This window comes from Balaenoptera ricei, chromosome 13 (assembly GCF_028023285.1).
Source record: "Balaenoptera ricei isolate mBalRic1 chromosome 13, mBalRic1.hap2, whole genome shotgun sequence".
NCBI classification, from domain to species: domain Eukaryota; kingdom Metazoa; phylum Chordata; class Mammalia; order Artiodactyla; family Balaenopteridae; genus Balaenoptera; species Balaenoptera ricei.
Genome location: NC_082651.1, coordinates 4,925,323 through 4,947,521, shown reverse-complemented (window position 1 = coordinate 4,947,521; position 22,199 = coordinate 4,925,323). Strand labels below are relative to the sequence as shown.

At 39.0% G+C, this 22,199-nt stretch overlaps 1 protein-coding gene across 2 annotated transcripts in view; it reads left to right on the top strand.

Annotated features, from left to right (window-relative positions):
- The window catches only part of TMEM182 (transmembrane protein 182), a 390,758-nt gene that overhangs the window by 264,390 nt on the left and 104,169 nt on the right, over positions 1 to 22,199 (top strand). Inside the window, exon 6 of one of the 2 annotated variants that reach the window (XR_009506440.1) lies at positions 21,330 to 21,438. The exons of the other annotated variant lie outside the window; for it this stretch is intronic. The gene's annotated coding sequence lies outside the window, so the exon portion shown is untranslated. The remainder of the gene's footprint in view (positions 1 to 21,329; positions 21,439 to 22,199) is intronic. 2 annotated transcript variants of the gene reach the window in all.

Here is a 22,199-nt window from a genome sequence, read left to right as displayed (position 1 = left end):
CATGGATGGTTTTGGTGTCATATCTAATAATCTATGGCCATTGAAATTTTGATAAGGATTGCATTTAATCTGTAGATCTCTTTGGGTAGTATTATCATCTTAACTACTAAATTTTCCAATCCATGAATGCAGGATGCTTTCCACTTATTTAAATCTTTCTTAATTTCTTTCAGCAACTTTTTTGTTTTTTTTAGTTCTCTGTATACAAGTTTTTTACTTCCTTGGTTAAATTTATCCTGGACCATTTTATTCTTTTGGATACTAAAGTAGAATTTTATTTTTTTACAATTTCTTTTTTTGGATTGTTGATTGCAAGTGTATACAAACAAAATGGAGTATTTTGTTTTTGTTTTTGTTTGATTTTATAAACTGTAATTTTGCTGAATTTATTAGCTCTAGTTAGTTTTGTAAAAATTCTTTGGGATTTTCAATATATAGAATCATGTCATCTAAAAATAGAAATAAAATTCTTTTTCCAATTTTCGGTGCCTTTTACTTCTTTTTCTTGTCTAATTTCTCTGGGTAGGACTTTCAGTAAAATGTTGACTATCAACGGTGTGAAAGTGGGCATCCTTGCCTTGTCCCTGATGTTACAGGGGAACTTTCAGTCTTTTACTGTTGAGTATGATGTTCTCTGTGGGCTTTATAAAAATGTCCTTTATCATATAGAGTAAGTTTTCCTCTATTCCTAATTTTCTGAGTTGTTGTTGTTTTTTTAATCATGAAAGTGTGTTGAATTTTGTCGGGTGATTTTTCCACATCAATTTATATAATCATCTGTGTTTTTTCTTTGTTATATTACTGTGGTATAAGACATCAATTGACTTTCTTATGTTAAACAACCCTTGCATTACGGGGATAAGTACCATTTGGCCATGGTTGTAATCCTTTTTACATGTTGTTGCATTCCATTTACTAGTGTTTTATTGAGGAAATTTGCATCGATGTTAATAAGAAATGTTGATTATTTTTCTTTTCTTGTGGTGTCTTTGCTGGCCTTTTAAAGTGAATTAGGAAATATTCCCCACCCCCCTCATATTTTTTGGAAGATTTTGAGAAGGATTTGTGATAATCCTTATTTAAATATTTGGTAGATGTCACCAGTAAAGCCATCTGGTACTAGACTTTTCTTTGTTTGGAGGTTTGTGATTACTGATTCAATTTCTTTACTTTTATAAGTCTGTTTATATTTTCTACTTCTTCTTGAGTCAGTTTTGGCAATTTCTACAAATTTTTCCATTTTGTCTAGGTTATCTATTTTTGGTGTACAATCGTTCTTAGTTTTCTCTTATAATTTTTTTAATTTCTCTAAGATTAGCAGTAATGTCACCTTTTTAACTTCTGATTTTAGTTATTTGCATCTTCTCTATTTTTTCTTAGTCAGTCTAGCTAAAGACTTTTCAACATTTGTAAATCTTTTAAAAAACCAACTTTTGGTTTCATTGGTTCTCTATATTGTATTTCTAATCTCCATTTCATTTATATCTACTGTAATCTTTATTATTTCCTTCCTTCCACTAGCTTTGGGTTAGGTCTGCTTTTGTATTTCTATTTGTAATAGAAATAGGTTAGGTTACTGATTTGAATTTTTCTTCTTTTTTAATGTAGGCCTTTATAGCTATTTCTCTCAGAACACTGCTATTGCTGCATCCTATTAATTTTCATTCATCTCAAAATATTTTCTAATTTTCTTTGTGATTACATTTTTGACCTGTTGGTTGATTAAAAATGTGCTGTTTAATTGTCATATTTGTGAGTTTTCCAATTTTCTTTATGTTATTGATTTCTAACTAGTTCCATTGTAATCAAAGAAGATACTTCATATGATTTCAATTTTTAAAATTTATTGAGGCTTATTTTAAAGCTTAACATTATGGTCTATCCTGGAGAAAGTTCCATGTGCACTTAAGAAAAATGTGTATTCAGCTGCTGTTGTGTGGAGTGTCTGTAGGTCTTAGTAGGTCTACTGGGTTGTTCAAGTCTTCTATTTCCTTAGTGATTTTCTGTCTGGATCTTCTATCCATTATTGAAAGAAGGGTATTGAAGTTCCCCACCATTATTATTTTTTTTTTTAAACATCTTTATTGAAGTATAATTGCTTTACAATTGTGTGTTAGTTTCTGCTTTATAACAAAGTGAATCAGTTATACATATACATATGTTCCCATATCTCTTCCCTCTTGCATCTCCCTCCCTCCAACCTCCCCATACCACCCCTCTAGGTGGTCACAAAGCACAGAGCTGATCTCCCTGTGCTATGCAGCTGCTTCCCACTAGCTATCTATTTTACATTTGGTAGTGTATATATGTCCATGACACTCTCTCACCCTGTCACATCTCACCCCTCCCCCTCCCCATATCCTCAAGTCCATTCTTTAGTAGGTCTGTGTCTTTATTCCCGTCTTGCCACTAGGTTCTTCATGGCCTTTTTTTTTTCCTTAGATTCCATATATATGTGTTAGCATGCTGTATTTGTTTTTCTCTTTCTGACTTACTTCACTCTGTATGACAGACTCTAACTCCATCCACCTCATTACAAATACCTCCATTTCATTTCTTTTTATGGCTGAGTAATATTCCATTGTATATATGTGCCACATCTTCTTTATCCATTCATCCGATGATGGACACTTAGGTTGCTTCCATGTCCTGGCTATTGTACATAGAGCTGCAATGAACATTTTGGTACATGACTCTTTTTGAACTATGGTTTTCTCAGGGTATATGCCCAGCAGTGGGATTGCTGGGTCGTATGGTAGTTCTATTTGTAGTTTTTTAAGGAACCTCCATACTGTTCTCCATAGTGGCTGTATCAATTTACATTGCCACCAACAGTGCAAGAGTGTTCCCTTTCCTCCACACCCTCTCCAGCATTTATTGTTTCTAGATTTTTGGATGATGGCCATTCTGACTGGTGTGAGATGATATCTCATTGTAGTTTTGATTTTCATTTCTCTAATGATTAATGATGTTGAGCATTCTTTCATGTGTCTGTTGGCCATCTGTATATCTTCTTTGGAGAAATGTCTATTTAGGTCTTCTGCCCATTTTTGGACTGGGTTGTTCGTTTTTTTGTTATTGAGCTGCATGAGCTGCTTGTAAATCCTGGAGATTAATCCTTTGTCAGTTGCTTCATTTGCAAATATTTTCTCCCATTCTGAGGGTTGTCTTTTGGTCTTGTTTATGGTTTCCTTTGCTGTGCAAAAGCTTTTAAGTTTCATTAGGTCCCATTTGTTTATTTGTGTTTTTATTTCCATTTCTCTAGGGGCTGGGTCAAAAAGGATCTTGCTGTGATTTATGTCATAGAGTGTTCTGCCTATGTTTTCCTCTAAGAGTTTGATAGTGTCTGGCCTTACACTTAGGTCTTTAATCCATTTTGAGTTTATTTTTGTGCATGGTGTCAGGGAGTGTTCTAATTTCATACTTTTACATGTAGCTGTCCAATTTTCCCAGCACCACTTACTGAAGAAGCTGTCTTTTCTCCATTGTATATGCTTGCCTCCTTTATCAAAGATGAGGTGACCATATGTGCGTGGGTTTACCTCTGGGCTTTCTATCCTGTTCCATTGATCTATATTTCTGTTTTTGTGCCAGTACCAAACTGTCTTGATTACTGTAGCTTTGTAATATAGTCTGAAGTCAGGGAGCCTGATTCCTCCAGCTCCATTTTTCGTTCTCAAGATTGCTTTGGCTATTCGGGGTCTTTTGTGTCTCCATACAAATTGTGAAATTTTTTGTTCTAGTTCTGTGAAAAATGCCAGTGGTAGTTTGATAGGGATTGCATTGAATCTGTAGATTGCTTTGGGTAGTAGAGTCATTTTCACAATGTTGATTCTTCCAATCCAAGAACATGGTATATCTCTCCATCTATTTGTATCATCTTTAATTTCTTTCATCAGTGTCCTATAATTTTCTGCATACAGGTGTTTTGTCTCCTTAGGTAGGTTTATTCCTAGATATTTTATTCTTTTTGTTGCAATGGTAAACGGGAGTGTTTTCTTAATTTCACTTTCAGATTTTTCATCGTTAGTGTATAGGAATGCAAGAGATTTCTGTGCATTAATTTTGTATCCTGCTACTTTACCAAATTCATTGATTAGCTCTAGTAGTTTTCTGGTAGCATCTTTAGGATTCTCTATGTATAGTATCATGTCATCTGCAAACAGTGACAGCTTTACTTCTTCTTTTCCGATTTGGATTCCTTTTATTTCTTTTTCTTGTCTGATTGCTGTGGCTAACACTTCCAAAACTATGTTGAATAATAGTGGTGAGAGTGGGCAACCTTGTCTTGTTCTTGATCTTAGTGGAAATGGTTTCAGTTTTTCACCATTGAGGACAATGTTGGCTGTGGGTTTGTCATATATGTCCTTTATTATGTTGAGGAAATTTCCCTCTATGCCTGCTTTCTGCAGGGCTTTTATCAAAAATCGGTGTTGAATTTTGTCAAAAGCTTTCTCTGCATCTATTGAGATGATCATATGGTTTTTCTCCTTCAATTTGTTAATATGATGTATCACGTTGATTGATTTGCGTATATTGAAGAATCCTTGCATTCCTGGGATAAACCCCACTTGATCATGGTGTATAATCCTTTTAATGTGCTGTTGGATTCTGTTTGCTAGTATTTTGTTGAGGATTTTTGCATCTATGTTCATCAGTGATATTGGCCTGTAGTTTTCTTTCTTTGTGACATCTTTGTCTGGTTTTGGTATCAGGGTGATGGTGGCCTCGTAGAATGAGTTGGGGAGTGTTCCTCCCTCTGCAATATTTTGGAAGAGTTTGAGAAGGATAGGTATTAGCTCTTCTCTAAATGTTTGATAGAAGTCGCCTGTGAAGCCATCTGGTCCTGGGCTTTTGTTTGTTGGAAGGTTTTTAATCACAGTTTCAATTTCAGTGCTTGTGATTGGTCTGTTCATATTTTCTATTTCTTCCTGGTTCAGTCTCGGCAGGTTGTGCATTTCTAAGAATCTGTCCATTTCTTCCAGGTTGTCCATTTTATTGGCATAGAGTTGCTTGTAGTAATCTCTCATGATCTTTTGTATTTCTGCAGTGTCAGTGGTTACTTCTCCTTTTTCATTTCTAATTCTATTGATTTGAGTCTTCTCCCTTTTTGTCTTGATGAGTCTGGCTAATGGTTTATCAATTTTGTTTATCTTCTCAAAGAACCAGCTTTTAGTTTCATTGATTTTTGCTATTGTTTCCTTCATCTCTTTTTCATTTATTTCTGATCTGATCTTTATGATTTCTTTCCTTCTGCTAGCTTTGGGGTTTTTTTGTTCTTCTTTCTCTAATTGCTTTAGGTGCAAGGTTAGGTTGTTTATTCGAGATGTTTCCTGTTTCTTGATGTAGGCTTGTATTGCTATAAACTTCCCTCTTAGCACTGCTTTTGCTGCGTCCCATAGGTTTTGGGTCGTCGTGTCTCCATTGTCATTTGTTTCTAGGTATTTTTTGATTTCCCCTTTGATTTCTTCAGTGATCACTTCGTTATTAAGTAGTGTATTGTGTAGCCTCCATGTGTTTGTATTTCTTGCAGATCTTTTCCTGTAATTGATATCTAGTCTCATAGCGTTGTGGTCGGAAAAGATACTTGATACGATTTCAATTTTCTTAAATTTACCAAGGCTTGATTTGTGACCCAAGATATGATCTATCCTGGAGAGTGTTCCATGAGCACTTGAGAAAAATGTGTATTCCGTTGTTTTTGGGTGGAATGTCCTATAAATATCAATTAAGTCCATCTTGTTTAATGTATCATTTAAAGCTTGTGTTTCCTTATTTATTTTCATTTTGGATGATCTGTCCATTGGTGAAAGTGGGGTGTTACAGTCCCCTACTATGATTGTGTTGCTGTCGATTTCCCCTTTTATGGCTGTTAGTATTTGCCTTATGTATTGAGGTGCTCCTATGTTGGGTGCATAAATATTTACAATTGTTATACCTTCCTCTTGGATCGATCCCTTGATCATTATATAGTGTCCTTCTTTGTCTCTTGTAATAGTCTTTATTTTAAAGTCTGTTTTGTCTGATATGAGAATTGCTACTCCAGCTTTCTTTTGATTTCCATTTGCATGGAATATCTTTTTCCATCCCCTCACTTTCAGTCTGTATGTGTCTCTAGGTCTGAAGTGGGTCTCTTGTAGACAGCATATATATGGGTCTTCTTTTTGTATCCATTCAGCCAGTCTGTGTCTTTTGGTGGGAGCGTTTAATCCATTTACATTTAAGGTAATTATTGATATGTATGTTCCTATTCCCATTTTCTTAAATGTTTTGGGTTTGTTATTGTAGGTGTTTTCCTTCTCTTGTGTTTCTTGCCTAGAGAAGTTCCTTTAGCATTTGTTGTAAAGCTGGTTTGGTGGTGCTGAACTCTCTCAGCTTTTGCTTGTCTGCAAAGGTTTTAATTTCTCCATCAAATCCGAATGAGATCCATGCTGGGTAGATTAATCTTGGTTGTAGGTTTTTCTCCTTCATCACTTTAAATATATCCTGCCACTCCCTTCTGGCTTGCAGAGTTTCTGCTGAAAGATCAGCTGTTAACATTATGGGGATTCCCTTGTGTGTTATTTGTTGTTTTTCCCTTGCTGCTTTTAATATGTTTTCTTTATATTTAATTTTTGACAGTTTGATTAATATGTGTCTTGGCGTGTTTCTCCTTGGATTTATCCTGTATGGGACTCTCTGCCCTTCCAGGACTTGATTAACTATTTCCTTTCCCATATTAGGGAAGTTTTCAACTATAATCTCTTCAAATATTTTCTCAGTCCCTTTCTTTTTCTCTTCTTCTTCTGGGACCCCTACAATTCGAATGTCAGTGTGTTTAATGTTGTCCCAGAGGTCTCTGAGACTGTCCTCAGTTCTTTTCATTCTTTTTCTTTATCCTGCTCTGCAGTAGTTATTTCCACCATTTTATCTTCCAGGTCACTTATCCGTTCTTCTGCCTCAGTTATTCTGCTATTGATCCCATCTAGAGTATTTTTAATTTCATTTACTGTGTTTTTCATCGTTGCTTCGTTCCTCTTTAGTTCTTCTATGTCCTTGTTAAATGTTTCTTGCATTTTGTCTGTTCTATTTCCAAGATTTTGGATCATCCTTACTATCATTATTCTGAATTCTTTTTCAGGTAGACTACCTATTTCCTCTTCATTTGTTAGGTCTGGTGTGTTTTGACCCTGCTCCTTCATCTGCTGTGTGTTTTTCTGTCATCTCATTTTGCTTATCTTACTGTGTTTGGGGTCTCCTTTTCGCAGGCTGCAGGTTCGTAGTTCCCGTTGTTTTTGGTATCTGTCCCCAGTGGCTAAGGTTGGTTCAGTGGGTTGTGTAGGCTTCCTGGTGGAGGGAACTAGTGCCTGTGTTCTGGTGGATGAGGCTGGATCTTGTCTTTCTGGTGGGCGCGTCCACGTCTGGTGGTGTGTTTTGGGGTGTCTGTGGCCTTATTATGATTTTAGGCAGCCTCTCTGCTAATGGATGGGGCTGTGTTCCTGTCTTGCTAGTTGTTTGGCATAGGGTGTCCAGCACTGTAGCTTGCTGGTCGTTGAGTGAAGCTGGGTCTTGATGTTGAGATGGAGATCTCTGAGAGATTTTCGCCGTTTGGTATTACGTGGAGCTGGGAGGTCTCTTGTGGACCAGTGTCCTGAAGTTGGCTCTCCCACCTCAGAGGCACGGCCCTGATGCCTGGCTGGAGCACCAAGAGCCTTTCATCCACACGGCTCAGAGTAAAAGGGAGAAAAAATAGAAAGAAAGAAAGAGGATAAAATATAGTGAAGTAAAATAAAGCTATTATAAAGCAAAGCTATACAGACAAAATCTCACCCAGAAGCATATACATATACACTCACAAAAAAAGGAAAAGGGGAAAAATTAATATATCCTGCTCCCAAAGTCCACCTCCTGAATTTGGGATGATTCGTTGTCTATTCAGGTATTCCACAGATGCAGGCACGTCAAGTTGTTTGTGGAGTTTTAATCCGCTGCTTCTGAGGCTGCTGGGAGAGACTTCCCTTTCTATTCTTTGTTCGCACAGCTCCCGGGGTTCAGCTTTGGATTTGGACCCGCCTCTGCATGTAGGTCACCTGAGGGCGTCTGTTCTTTGCTCAGGCAGGACGGGGTTAAAGGAGCAGCTGCTTCGGGGGCTCTGGCTCACTCGGGGCGGGGAGGGAGCGGTACGGAGGAGGCGGGGCGCGCCTGCGGCGGCAGAGGCGTCGTTACGTTGCAGCAGCCTGAGGCGCGCCCTGCGTTCTCCCGGGGAAGTTGTCCCCGGATCACGGGAGCCTGGCTGTGGCGGGCTGCACCGGCTCCCGGGAGGGGCGGTGTGGAGAGTGAGCTGTGCTCGCACACAGGCTTCTTGGTGGCGGCAGCAGCAGCCTTAGCGTCTCACGCCCGTCTCTGGGGTCCGCGCTGATGGCCGCGGCTCGCGCCGTCTCTGGAGCTCGTTTAGGCGGCGCTCTGAATCCCCTCTCCTCGCGCACCAGGAAACAAAGAGGTAAGAAAAAGTCTCTTGCCTCTTCGGCAGCTGCAGACTTTTTCCCGGACTCCCTCCCAGCTAGCTGTGGTGCACTAACCCCTTCAGGCTGTGTTCACGCCGCCAGCCCCTGTCCTCTCCCTGCGATCCGATCCGACCGAAGCCCGAGCCTCAGCTCCCAGCCCTGCCCGCCCCGGCGGGTGAGCAGACAAGCCTCTCGGGCTGGTGAGCGCTGCTCGGCGCCGAGCCTCCGTGCGGGAATCTCTCCGCTTTGCCCTCCGCACCCCTGTGGCTGCGCTCTCCTCCGTGGCTCCGAAGCTCCCCCCTCCGCCACCCGCAGTCTCCGCCCGCGAAGGGGCTTCCTAGTGCATGGAAACCTTTCCTCCTTCACGGCTCCCTCTCACTGGCGCAGGTCCCGTCCCTATTCTTTTGTCTCTGTTATTTCTTTTTTCTTTTGCCCCAGCCAAGTACGTGGGGAGTTTCTTGCCTTTTGGGAGGTCTGACGTCTTCTGCCAGCGTTCAGTGGGTGTTCTGTAGGAGCAGTTCCACGTGTAGATGTATTTCTACTGTATCTGTGGGAAGGAAGGTGATCTCCGCGTCTTACTCTTCCGCCATCTTCTTCTCTCCCCCCCACCATTATTGTGGAACTATTTCAATTCTGTAAATGTTTGCTTTATATATTTTGTGGCCCTGTAGCTTGGTGCATATATGTGTATATATATAATATAATATATAACTGTTTTATATATATAACATAATATATAATTGTACTATATTATATATAATATAATATGTAGTTGAATCTAATATACAGAATGGTTATATCTTCTTGATAGATAGAGTCTTGTATCAATATGTTATGTTCTTATTGGTCACTTTTAACAGTATTTGACTTAAAGTATATTTTGTATGATATTAATACAGCTACTCTAGCTTTTTGTTACTATTTGCGTGAAATATCTTTTTCCATTCTTTCACTTTCAACTTATTTGTATCTAAAGTGAGTTTCTTGTAGACAGTGTATTGTTAGATAGCTGTATTTAATTGGTGTGTTTAATCCATTTATATTTAAAATGATTATTGATAAGGAAGGACTTCTGCCATTTTGTTATTTGCTTTTTATATGTCGTATCTTTTTTATTACTCAGTTCCTCTAATACTGCCTGCTTCTTTGTGTGTTTGATTCTTTATGTGTGTGTGTTTGTGTTTGTGTGTGTATGCTTTCCCCTCCTCATTTCTTTTTCTGTATGTTTTTACATTATGTTCTTAGTGGTTAACCTGGGGATTACATTTAAAACTCTAAATTTATAACAATCCAACTTAAATTGACAATAGCTTCAATAGCATTTATAAACTCTTCTTCAACACAGTTCTTCCCTCTCTCCCTTTATGCTGTTGTTGTTACAAATTATATCTTTATATACTGTGTGGCCATTGACATAGATTTATATTTTTTTATGATTTGTGTTTTAAATTATATGAAAACAAAAATGAGATTTAAACAAAAAATTTCAATACTTCTGGCTTTTATCTTTACCAATGCAATTATCTTTACTAGTGTTCTTTATTTCTTTGTATGGCTTTGGGTTACTACCTAGCATCTTTTTATCCTGAAGGACTCCTTTTTGTATTTCTTGCAGAGTAGACCTGCTACCAACAAACTTCCTAGATTTGTCTAGGGATGTCTTAGTTTCTCCTTCATTTTTAAAGCATCATTTTACTGGATGTTGAATTCTTGGTTGACAGGTTTTTTCTTTTTTCTTCCTTTCATCACTTCAAATATGTCATCCCATTGCTTTCTGGCCCCCATGGTTTCTGATGATGCTGGGCTCTTGACCTTATTGAGAACCCCTTTTAAGTGACAAGTTGCTTCTCACCTACTGGTTTCAAGATTCTCTCTTTGCCTTTGTCTTTAAATGATTTGAATAAAATGTATTCAGTGTGGATCATTTTGAGTTTATCTTACTTGGAGTTCTTTTAGCTATTTGAATGTATAGATTTATGTCTTTCACCAAAATGCAGCCATTATTTTTTTAATGTCCCATCTATCCCTTTCTCTTTCTCTCCCTCTTCTGAAACTTCTATAATGTGAATGTTGATACACTTTATGATGTCTCACAGGTCCTTTAGACTCTTTTTATTTCTCTACATTCATGTTCTTTCTGCTTCTCAGACCCAATACGTTCAATTGTCTTATGTCTAAGTTTACTGATTCTTCTTCTGCCTGCTCCAATCTGCTGTTGAAACACTAGTAAAATTTCCATTTCAGCAATTGTACTTTTAAGCTCCAGTATGTTTCAGCTTTTTCTATTTCATTTCCTTTTTCTAATTTCTTTATTTTATAGATATAGTGCTTGAATGGGTGAACTGATTCTTGAATCTCTCTAGTACATCATTTGCCAGACCATCACTCCTAGTTCTATACTTTCTCAACTCTATAGTATCTATCTTGCAAAAACCACATAAGTTATTTATACCCATGGGAGAGATAATCCTTCAGTGGTGGTGAAGTGTGATAAGTGCTATGACAGAGGCATGCCAGGTGCTATGGCAGCCTCAGGGAAAGGACATGATTTGGTCAGGGGGTGAAATGTCATGGAGACTTCTGGAGCATGTGCCACAGTTACTGACATTTGTAGGACAAGCAGGTGGGCAGTGGGCTCAGGAAGAGGAAACAGATGGGAAAGATTTGTAAAACAGTATGAAATACTTAGTATGACACATAGTTCAGTACTCGTGATGGGTGGAGGACTTGTGAAGCAGGATGTGTTATCCATTTGCAGCCATAGTGTAATGAGCTGGTATGCCCTCCTTTTTTAAAAAAAAATTTATTTATTAATTTATTATTTATTTTTGGCTGCATTGGGTCTTTGTTGCTGTGCACGGGCTTTCTCTAGTTGTGGCAAGAAGGGGCTACTCTTCATTGTGGTGCGCAGGCTTCTCACTGCGGTGGCTTCTCTTGTTGCGGAGCATGCGCTCTAGGTGCTCAGGATTCAGTAGTTGTGGCACGCGGGCTCAGTAGTTGTGGCTCGTGGGCTCAATAGTTGTGGCACACGGGCTTAGTTGCTCCGTGGCTTGTGGGATCTTCCCAGACCAGGGCTCGAACCCATGTCCCCTGCTTTGGTAGGCAGATTCTTAACTGCTGCGCCACCAGGGAAGCCCTGGTATGCCCTCTTAAGGAGCTGGGATATGATCCTAAAGGCACTGGAAAGATTTTTCTGGACTAGATTTTTTTCTGCCAAAAAAGTGAGCTGGTAGCATTGTGAACAGAGAAGAGGACACCATGGGCACAGTTAGGCTGGAAGCAGTGGAAGAGTCAGGACATCATTAAACAGGTCAAACGAAGTTCTAGCTCTATTTAGGGGAGTGGCATGGATGGAGGAGAGACATGAATTTTACACTTAATTTAGGAGGCTGAATCCATGTGACTTAGTGACCAATTAGATGTGCCAAATTAATGAGGTACCCAATGCCTCCCAAATTTGTGACTGTGAGGCGAATAATAGGAGCATATAAGAAGCCTTACATTTCACAAGGGAAAATGATGAGTTCAGTTTTGGACCTACTATTTCTGAATTTCCAAGGGACATTCAAGAAAACTTTATTAGTTGATTTTTCAATTATAGTACAAATACTTTTCAGGGTATCTGGGGCACAGAAAGTTTAGACCATTAACATACATGTAGAATCATTTAATACAAAGTCTTTGTTTCCTAAACTATTAGAAGATAAATTTTAAAAACAAAAACAACAAAAAACATTCTATGAAGTTTTTTGGTTTTGGTTTTGGTTTGTTTTTTGGCCTGGCCAAGTACGAAACCAAACCAAACCAAACCAACAATTTTTTGCAAAACATATATGTATGAAAGGGTTTATATTGAGACTACATAAGAAACTCATGTACATCAATGATAAGAAGGAAAATAACCCAATAAAAGCCAAAATTTGAACTGTTTACTAAAGAAGATGAAAAGGGAGCCAGTAAGCACATAAAAGTACATCTCACCATCTCTAGTCATCAATGAAATGCAAATTAAACCAGAATATTATACTGATATGTACCCACAAGAATGAACAAAGTTCAAAAGACTGACAAGGCCAGGTATTGATGAAGATGTGAAGCAGCTGGAATACTCTCCTATTGTCAGGAGGAATGCAAAATGGTACTACTGCTTTGGAAATCAGTTTGACAGTATTGTAGAAAGTTAAATGTTGTTCTACCATGTGCCCTGGCAATCCTACTTCCAGACATCTACCCGAGACAAATGAAAGCACATGTCCACATAAGTACTGAATACTTCTATACAATGTAAGTAATGGCAATATTCATAATAACCCCTAACAACTCAAAATATTCATCAATAGTGCTTTACTACTCAACAATAAAAATAATAACAAAGCATTAATACATGCAACAACAAGGCTGGATCTCAAAAATAATGTGCGAAGTGAAAAATGTAAAGCTAAGACTACATACTTGTCTTAGCCTGTTTAAGCTGCTATAACAAAATACAACCAACTAGGTGACTTATAAAGAACAGAAATTTATTTCTTACAGTTTGGGGGGCTGGAAGTCCAAGATCAGGTGCCAGCCTGGTTGGGTTGCAGTGAAGGTCCTCTTCTGGGATGCAGACTTCCCACCTTTTGCTGTGTCCTAACATGGTAGAAGGGGCTAGGAAACCCTGTGGGATCTCTTATATAAGGTCACTAATCCCATTCGTGAAGGCTCCACCCTCATGATGCATGCACATCTGAAAGGCCCCGACTCCTAATACTATCATCACTGGGGGTTAGGATTGGTCAGGTCCTAACAACACTATATAATTCCATTTATGTGAAATTCTAGGAAAGGCAAAAGTATAGTGACATAAAGCAGATCAATGGTGGCCTGGGCTGTGTGGTCAGGGGAGAGAATTGATTAAAAAGGCCACGAGGAAACTCTTCAGTGGCCATGGGACAACTTTATGTCTTCATTGTAGTGGTGGTTATGTGACTGCAAGCAACTGCCAAAATTCACCAAATGTGGATGGATTTATTATATGTAGTTGATGCCTCAATACAGCTGAAAATTAAAAAATAATCTCAATTATAGAATGAAGTGAATATGAATGCATTTAATAAATATCTTTATAAATAAGCACTTGTTAAAAATAATAATTCATCATAATATTGATATTACTTTTGCTCTGCAATCTCATTTTGGCTTAATTTGGTCTTTTAGTAGAATCTGTTTACCAACAGAAGTTGTACACTCATAGAAAATGTGAAGCAGCCCCACAAGAACCTTATTTTTACTTAATTTTTGTGAGATAATATTCCCAGGAGCCCTCATCTTCACTCGTTCAGTGGTGGCTGGGGATATGGAAACTCTTCCTGGCACAGAGTTGTTTTTTTCATGCCACTTTAAAATAGCAGTGCGGACAGCAGTAATGTCTCTTTCTATCACCCACAAATGGTTAGTGCCACATCCTGAAAAGAACTGTCCCACTTGGGGTTTTAATTGTAACTGTAACCCTCTCTACAGTGGCTCAAATGCATCGTTTGAAATGTGGCAGAGCTAACTGTTTGCGCTGTGGCCACTTTACCTCTGTGATGCATTAAAAGGTGTAATCCAACTGAAATGTAAATCACTGTTCTTGAAAACAAATTACAAATAGAGATAGCAGGACTTCAGAGTAGCTTTAAGCTTCAAAGGACCCATCCAAGACCTATTTCTTTCAGGTCTAAATTGCAGCCACACTGTTTTCAAGGGTAATAGGAGGTTGCTGAGGCACTCTGATTACAAGGTGATGGTAAACAATGCTTTTAAGCACAGTGCCCGAATAGAAGAGCACACAACATTAATCACTTGGATTCAAAAACACAAGAGGAAAGAGTGGTTTCCCTATGTGCTGTAGCTGTAACTAACCCCTGCAGATGGCCCGCACTGGGATCCCTTGTTAGAACCCTATTTCTTATTCCTTAATAATCATCATATGGCCAATCCTGATTGCTAGTCTATTGCAAAAAAGAAAAAAAAATGATGAATTTTGTTTTGTTCATGACTATGATGAGCTATTATTATTCTTACTATTATCTCTGACTTTGACTTCTCCTTTTCCTTGGTAGAAGGTGATAAGGACTGAGGCCTGAGATCATAGGTCTCAGGGGATGAAAAGGTACCTGAAAGTTTTCCAAATCTGGGGCTGCCATGCTTGGTGAGCTGAATGAGTAGGCCTAGACTGTGAATTTTTCTAAACTCTGAATCCAGGCCTGAGCTTACTACAGCTGGTGTTTAGGTCTGATGGGCATGCAGATGACTGAATGACACAAGACAAGAATCTTCTGGTTGGTTGGCTTGGATTCATTTTTCACAGAATTGCTTATATAATATTTACACCTCTAGAAAATATCATTTATACTTTACTTCTCCCATATTTAAATAAACCTGGAGACAGAGATAATTATTCTATACCCACTTGGTAGATCAACTACCTCAAAAATATGCAAATCAAGTCTCTTCCCTCCCCTTATTAAGAACTTTAAACTCTTTCATTAGAAATATTTCCTTAGGAGAATTCCCTGGTGGTCCAGTGGTTAAGAATCCATGCTTCCCTGCAGGGGGCATGGATTCCATCCCTGGTCAGGGAACTAAGATCCCACATGCTGTGTGGCATGGCCAAAACGTTAAAAGAAATATTTCCTTAGTTGATCAAACAAAGTCCTCAGTGATATGTCCTTCTCAGCATCACTTGCCCTACAAAAGCTCACCCCAGTTGATACTAGTTTTCAATAAATCTCTGAGTTTTTCCACCTTTCTTAAATTTATTCTTCCTAAAATACTATTTATCAAATTGCCTGTCTTAGGCCCATTGAATGCCTGTCTGTCCATCCATCCAACCATCCATCCATCCTTCCTTCCATCCATCCATCTTTTCATCCATTAGATAATCACTTACTAAAGGGTGAAAGCTTGGTACTGCAGATGAGAATTGACATAAAAAAAAAAAACATTGACGCAATACTCAACGTGCTCAAGGTCTAGCTGGAGAGGACAGGCTGGAGAAAAAACACAGTCTTAGCCCATTGCAACAAGTGTAGTGGCAAAAATTTGTATTCAGAACAATGATAGCCCATGGAGTCATCCCAGCCTAGTATCTGGTATTTCATTGCAGTTACTTAACTAGGTCACTGCTCACTCTACCGAACAGTGATCCTCACAGTATCCTGTGAACGCTTCCTGAGGGCTTATGAAATGTGGATGTTAGGAATGTGGATGAATCACTGTGTGATGTCAAGACCTCCACCTCTAGCAGACACTTATCAGCTATGAAGGTATCTCGAAACTTCTAAATTCACCAGACACGGAGTGAAGAACTTTGGTGTGAACTAGATCAGGTCACATGAGCAAATGGCATCTCTGCCCATGAACATGAGGCACAGCTGTGCCCCTTGAATGCTCCGAGGGCAGCAGGGAGGGCTGTGGTGCCAGGCTGCCTAAGAAAGATACTAAAGAATAAAGAAGGAAGGGAGGGAGGGAGGGCAGAGATAGCTAGAACCCTAACTCTAAAGCTATCTTCCTCTATGACCTTGAGTAAATTAGTCTCCCTTCCTGAATCTAAGTTTCAGGAAGACTTATTGGAAGAGATTGAGCTATATTATTTCTCAGATTCTATCTATTCCAACACACTATTAGCTAAGAAGTTTCTGGAAGCTTCGAGCAATTTCAGCAATATTATTTTTATGAGAATAATTAAAATATATCTCTCTCTTATATATAGATACATACCTCTATATCTATCTATCTCTGTATCTATCTATCTATCTAGATATAAATACAATAAGATTTTAAATGCATGGTACTGCCCCCAGATGAGCACCATTTCCTACAGGTTTTATGACCATCTTCTCAGTGGCCTATGTTTTTAAAAATTTAAATGTGTGAGCATCTTCTTTCTTTGTGATATAAACTTTGTTGAGTCCACTCTTCATGCTAGAAATGATTAGAGTAGCTTTGATTCTGTAGTTTGAATCCTACTGCCTGCAACCTATAGCAGAGAAATGGTATGAGAGATAAGGTATAATTAGATTTCCTCCCCGTGTATTTTAGTCTTTGTTGCTGAATAAGATATGGCGTAGTACTGTATGTGGGGACTGATGATAATTAAATGGCAATTCTGTGTGACTATTTTTAAAGGACTAAACCAGTTGAACATTAACACGCAAGAATCATATCACACTTAGCGTCTCTGAAGCCACAGTCTACACAACTGAGGGTGCTCTGGCTGTCTTATAGAAAAAGGAAATCACTTGTATCTAACTGCGGCTTATTTGAATGAGTGCCTTTAATTAGATTTTTATAACTGCGATCTTATTTTTCTTAAATAAGATGTAACTAACTTGAATAGTGTTATTTTGTTAGACTTACAAGTTGCATGTCTGGATGATTGCTTGTTCAAACCCACTTGTGAGGATAAAAGGGGCCTATTTTAAAATATGCATGGGGAATAGGCATTAACCATGGACCTTCCCAGGCAAGCTGGTACGTGTGGCCATCTGACTCATATGAGGCTTAGATATTTGAGGCAGAGAATTGCAAATGATTTAGTAGGCAAAAATCTCTCTACTCACACTCTCTGGTATATTCTAATTTTGAGATTTATGTCACTTAGAAATGGAGACTCTGGCTAGCTTTTGAGAATTCCATTAAGTTGTAGTTTCAAGTATACTAATAATATCAATTTATTTCATAAATACAATTTGTGACTTGAGAAATATATCCTGGAACAGAAATATTCACCTTTGATTATACAACCTAGCTCATGTTGTCCCAAAATAAGAACAAAAATGAAAGGCATGTTTACAAAGTTCAACTCAACATTTTAACTGGATTCAAACCTAAAAACAAAAATATACCTGCACCATAATTTCTACATACTACTTAAAATAATGCTTTATGATCATAAATTTTGGCCAAGTGTCCATTACTTATTTATTTTTTTACAAAGATTTAGTAGAATAAATGTAAAAATACTCTGGCATGTCTTATTCAATTGTGACTTTTATCCAGAAGTAACCATTTTCCCCTTCTCCATGACCTAAGTACTTTGAAAAGTATCAAATTTGTCTTGTAATGATCAAAGTATTCAATAATGTACACAAATGAAAGGTAGCTTCAGTTTCATTACAAATTCAGTTCAATCACAAAGGCAGCTGACAGTACAAATTTGTAACAAATTGGGCAATTCAAGAAGCTATATTAATGAATGCTATGAAACACAGGGATCGTTTGTGTAAATGGAGTTGAAAAATACACCTGTTGTTTCCCCGTTAGTGATAATAATCATATAGCCAGGCCATAGAATAAGGTCTGCTTTCTCGGTCTATGCCCATTAGGAAACAACCCTTCATTGTTACTTTGCATGTGGAGAGGGCCTGCAGATGGTAGGGCGACAGGAAACGGAGCTGTGGGAATCATTTAGTGCAACCCTATACTCAGACAGGTGCCACCTGTAGACATTTTAATTGATCTCATTTGTTAGTTATACCTGCAAATCACACTGTGATCATCCCTGGACAAGGAATGGAAACCAGAAATTGTCACAGACCGAAGATAGCAGACCAAGTCCCCAAATGGACCAGCCATATAGATTTACTGGCTTAGTTTCACAACAGTACATTAGATTGAAATTAGATACCTGGAAAAATCCAAATTACATGAGGCCTCTTGTTTCTTTATATCACACTGACAGAAAACATGGTTTAATATTCTACTGCAGCCGAGGCTGCATATCATATCTTAAGATGTGTAAGTGTGTGTGTGTGTGTAAGAGAAAGGAACTTTTGAAGTTGTAAAAGGGTCCTCCTGTTATAGTGCATAGCGAACATCACTGTGGTACAGTAAAGATAATGCTTACCCAAATTCTTGTTAGAAAGTACCACTTTGCATCTGGTCACGACCATCCAGTATCTGTAATGATGGAAAGATATGGGTCAAGAATAAAGAGGCATTCAAAGGTTGTAGATTTCAAGGGTGTCCCAGCCTAGGTGGTGGTGGGGTGGGAGAGGTCCGCTTTTCTGTGTTTCTTTAATGAATCACTCAGGAATAGTTAACCCTCATAAGGTCTCTGAATGAGGATACTGCTTAGGGATTATGTATAATTTCAGCAGAAAGTCCATTACAAAAACAAACAAGCAAAAAACCCCCCCAAACTAACTTTCACTCAGCATAAAAAAACCTATTCTGTCTTTTCAAGCCCAGGAACTTTTCTAGGTCCTCAACAGCGACAGTGTTGCCTGGACCCTGCAGCAGTCAATGGAGATACATCCCCTTAAAGTCAACCCAAAGCACCAGCATCTCTGCTGGTTGGGACTTTAGTTAACTGGGGGCCAAACCAAAACCCACTTTAGCTTGAATGTAGTGAATTGATGTGAAACAAAGTCCATTTTCATCTGCATTAGTAAGAATTACAGTAAACATCATGAAATCGGTGTTACTAAATGCTCTAAAGTATTTTGCTGTGATCACACTTAACAATGACTATTTCCTAGAAAAATATCAATGTAACTGGCATATGAAAAATTGCTAAATTTATGCCAAGTAAAAGACAAACAAAATATGTTCTTTTGATCAAAACTGAACTTGCAATTATCACTTTATCATGTTATCATTTGTCTCTTTAATCCTTAATTTATGTAGTAAAGTGTTCCATTTGACTTTTGAAGTTTTCCCTTTTTTTTTAAAGACAAGTTAACTGTATTTATAAGTGAGATAAGAACAACATGTAAACATTCAGAAAATATAATTAAAAATAATAAAAACTGTGAGGTGAGAAGCCGTGGCAGATGCTATTGCTTAAAATGTGTGAAAAATCTACTAACAGATATTCCTCAGATCAATGATTCTTAACCTTTTAGGGGCACGGGGTTCTTGAACAAGCTTATTAAACACTCATCCCCAAACTGAAATCAACACACTTTGTTTTACAGGATTATACGTCTGGAAATTGATTCCCTTCCCATTCAGTATATTAAAATCTTTACTCTTGTCTTCCCTGAGCAATTTCTTGGCCTTTTCTGAAAGAATCTGAAATTAGCCCACAGTAGGCAAATGAACCAAAATTAATTTTTGTTCTGCTCACGTGTAACTTTCAACGAAGAGGCTGCTATAATTTAGTGGGAAGCTGTATTTGAAAACTGGGGAGTGGTCTCTGATAAGGAAGTGACCTTTAGCGTCATTGTCAGTTTAAATATTTTGTTCTAACAGCCGCAAGTGCCGAAACACCTCAGCTGGGAAGGTTTTGTAGCAGCGAATTGAATGAAATCTCCTCTAGCTTAAGTTGCCACGTAAGAATAAGGTCTGAACCCGCTAAGTCTATTCAAGTTGAACGCATGAGGCGTAATTTCTTGTGTCTGCAAATTCATTAGATTATAAAGCTTATGTTGCATCTCTGGACACTGTGCGGAGATTCTGCCAAGTAGATTCACAGCGAACATCCCAAGGTGTTGAGTGAGCTGCCTCCTTCTTAGAAATGGTTCTTGGTTTGTTACTCTGCCCGGGTGGAAAACGACCCTGGGGCTCCAGGTAGCCGTGCCAACCATGCTTCACATGAAGAACTGGGTGTCAGCTTGATTCCTGTTGACAGAAGCTCTGGCATGTCCAGGAGCACTGAATCCTCAGGTGGGGGAGGTGCGCTATGAGGGGACAGGCTGGAGACAGCCAGGCATGTGAAGAAGGCATGAGCCCTCGGTCAAGCTCCGATCATGCCCTCTCTTGCCTCCTTGCCACCCTCCTCCCATGCACACCTCTACACTCATCAGGAGTCCCCTACAGCGAGAAGGAAAAAAGTGGAATCTGAGTTACAGGTGGCTATCTACACTGGGAAGAGGGTTTAAGGGTGTTAAAACCCTGTTCATACGTGAAAAAAACAATGCAGAATGAAAATCCTCCCCACGGGCAGAACTCCCAATAGTTTATCTTACACGGCAAGGAGAGAGCTGAAATATGGATTGATGCTAATTTATACAATGGGGCAAATTGTTTGGCTGGATGGTCGGGGATTCGAAATGAGCAATAGTTGTGAATTGACAATGAACAGGTATGCGGATAGAAAGCTAGGAACAGACTGCAGATGTGAGAATATGTGTGCCTGATGTGAATGCTAATCAAAAGGCTCCCGCTGCAAAAAAAGTCTCCTCGGTATCAGAGGACGTGTTAGCCCAGCCGTGGGTGTCAGACAGCCTCCTGCCACAGCAGTGTCTGCCCACTTGTCCATCATGGTGCAGACGGGAGCTATGGAGACCTGGACGATCAATGAGGAACTGGGGCTGCTGCTCTGCCGTGGGGTAGCAAGTCCTGGGGACGGAGCATAGGTGAGCTCCTGGGGCTCCTTCTGTGCTGACGTTATTCAGAGAGGAAGTTAATGGGAGAGGATTGTGATCCTACAGCAAAGACACCACCAAGGAGTCACATGCCTCCAACATGAAACTGGATGACCCCAGGGGGTGAAGAAGTCTAACCAGCTGCTTTGTTGGTTAAAGACAAAATGAGGTTGGTAGTGAAAGAAGGAAGTCGTATGTACCAGCCATGACCATCTGGGACACAAAGAGTTTAGTGTTTATCTGTATGTCCTCTCTCTCTCTCTCTCTCTCTCTGCATATGTAGATATACATGTGTATATGAATTACACACATATTACATATATCATTATATCATGGTATATTTAAATATATTAAATAACAAATACATATTATTATATATTCTATAATACATTATTATATATTATATATAAATTGTGTGTGTGTGTGTGTGTGTGTGTGTGTATATATATATATATAAAACTTGGGTGTGTTGGCAGTAGTTAAATTATTAAATTTTGTCCAAATATTACAGAATTCCAGGATGTGATTCCAGCTTAATAAGATGAAGGATATGCATTGGCAGGAATCCTGTGTTTGGAGCTGGATGCAATAACTGACAACACTGTCTCCCACTGAGAAAGGTAGGAGTGTACTTCCACTTCTGCAAGGGACAGTTTTACACTCTTGAGTGGGTATCCTTTCATTTGGAAGTCTTACTAATGGAAGAAGAACGTGGCTATTAGGCCACAAAAGAAGTATTTTGTGCACGTATTTTCATCCTTGTAGGCACTGAACACACAAACCCCAATTATAGGCAGTGATGGTGGGATCTAGTACCTGCTTCACTGCAGGATAAACCAGGGAGATGCCCACCTTCCCAGCCCCTGACAGCCCAGGCAGGACAAAGGCATGTGACCCAAGCTTAGCCAAACCTCCTTCCACAGAGGTGAAATTTCAGATACTGACCCGAGGGTATGGAGACAGTTTAAAAGATATTCATAGTACTGGTGTCCTGTTCTACAGCCATGAATCTCAGGCATTGACAACATTCTAACCAGATTGCTATGATGGCATGAACTTGGCTGTGGTTTCTGCCATCTAGCCTAACTTTTGTTTACCTGATTTTTTTTTAAAAGCTGTTCTGCAGTGTTTGTAGGGAATCTTCAGATTCTGTCTGTAGAGAAATGACAATGTTTACTCACCTTCAAGTAGGAAAAGGCACTTCCATGATGATCAGGTCACTTTTATACTCTTTCAGTATTTTTTCTTCCTTCCTTCCTTCCTCCCTCCCTCCCTCCCTCCCTCTCTCCCTTCCTTCTTCCTTCCTTCCTTCCTTCCTTCTTTCCCCCACTCCCTTTTCCCCTCCCTCTCTCCCCCTCTTTCTTTCTTATACATACATACT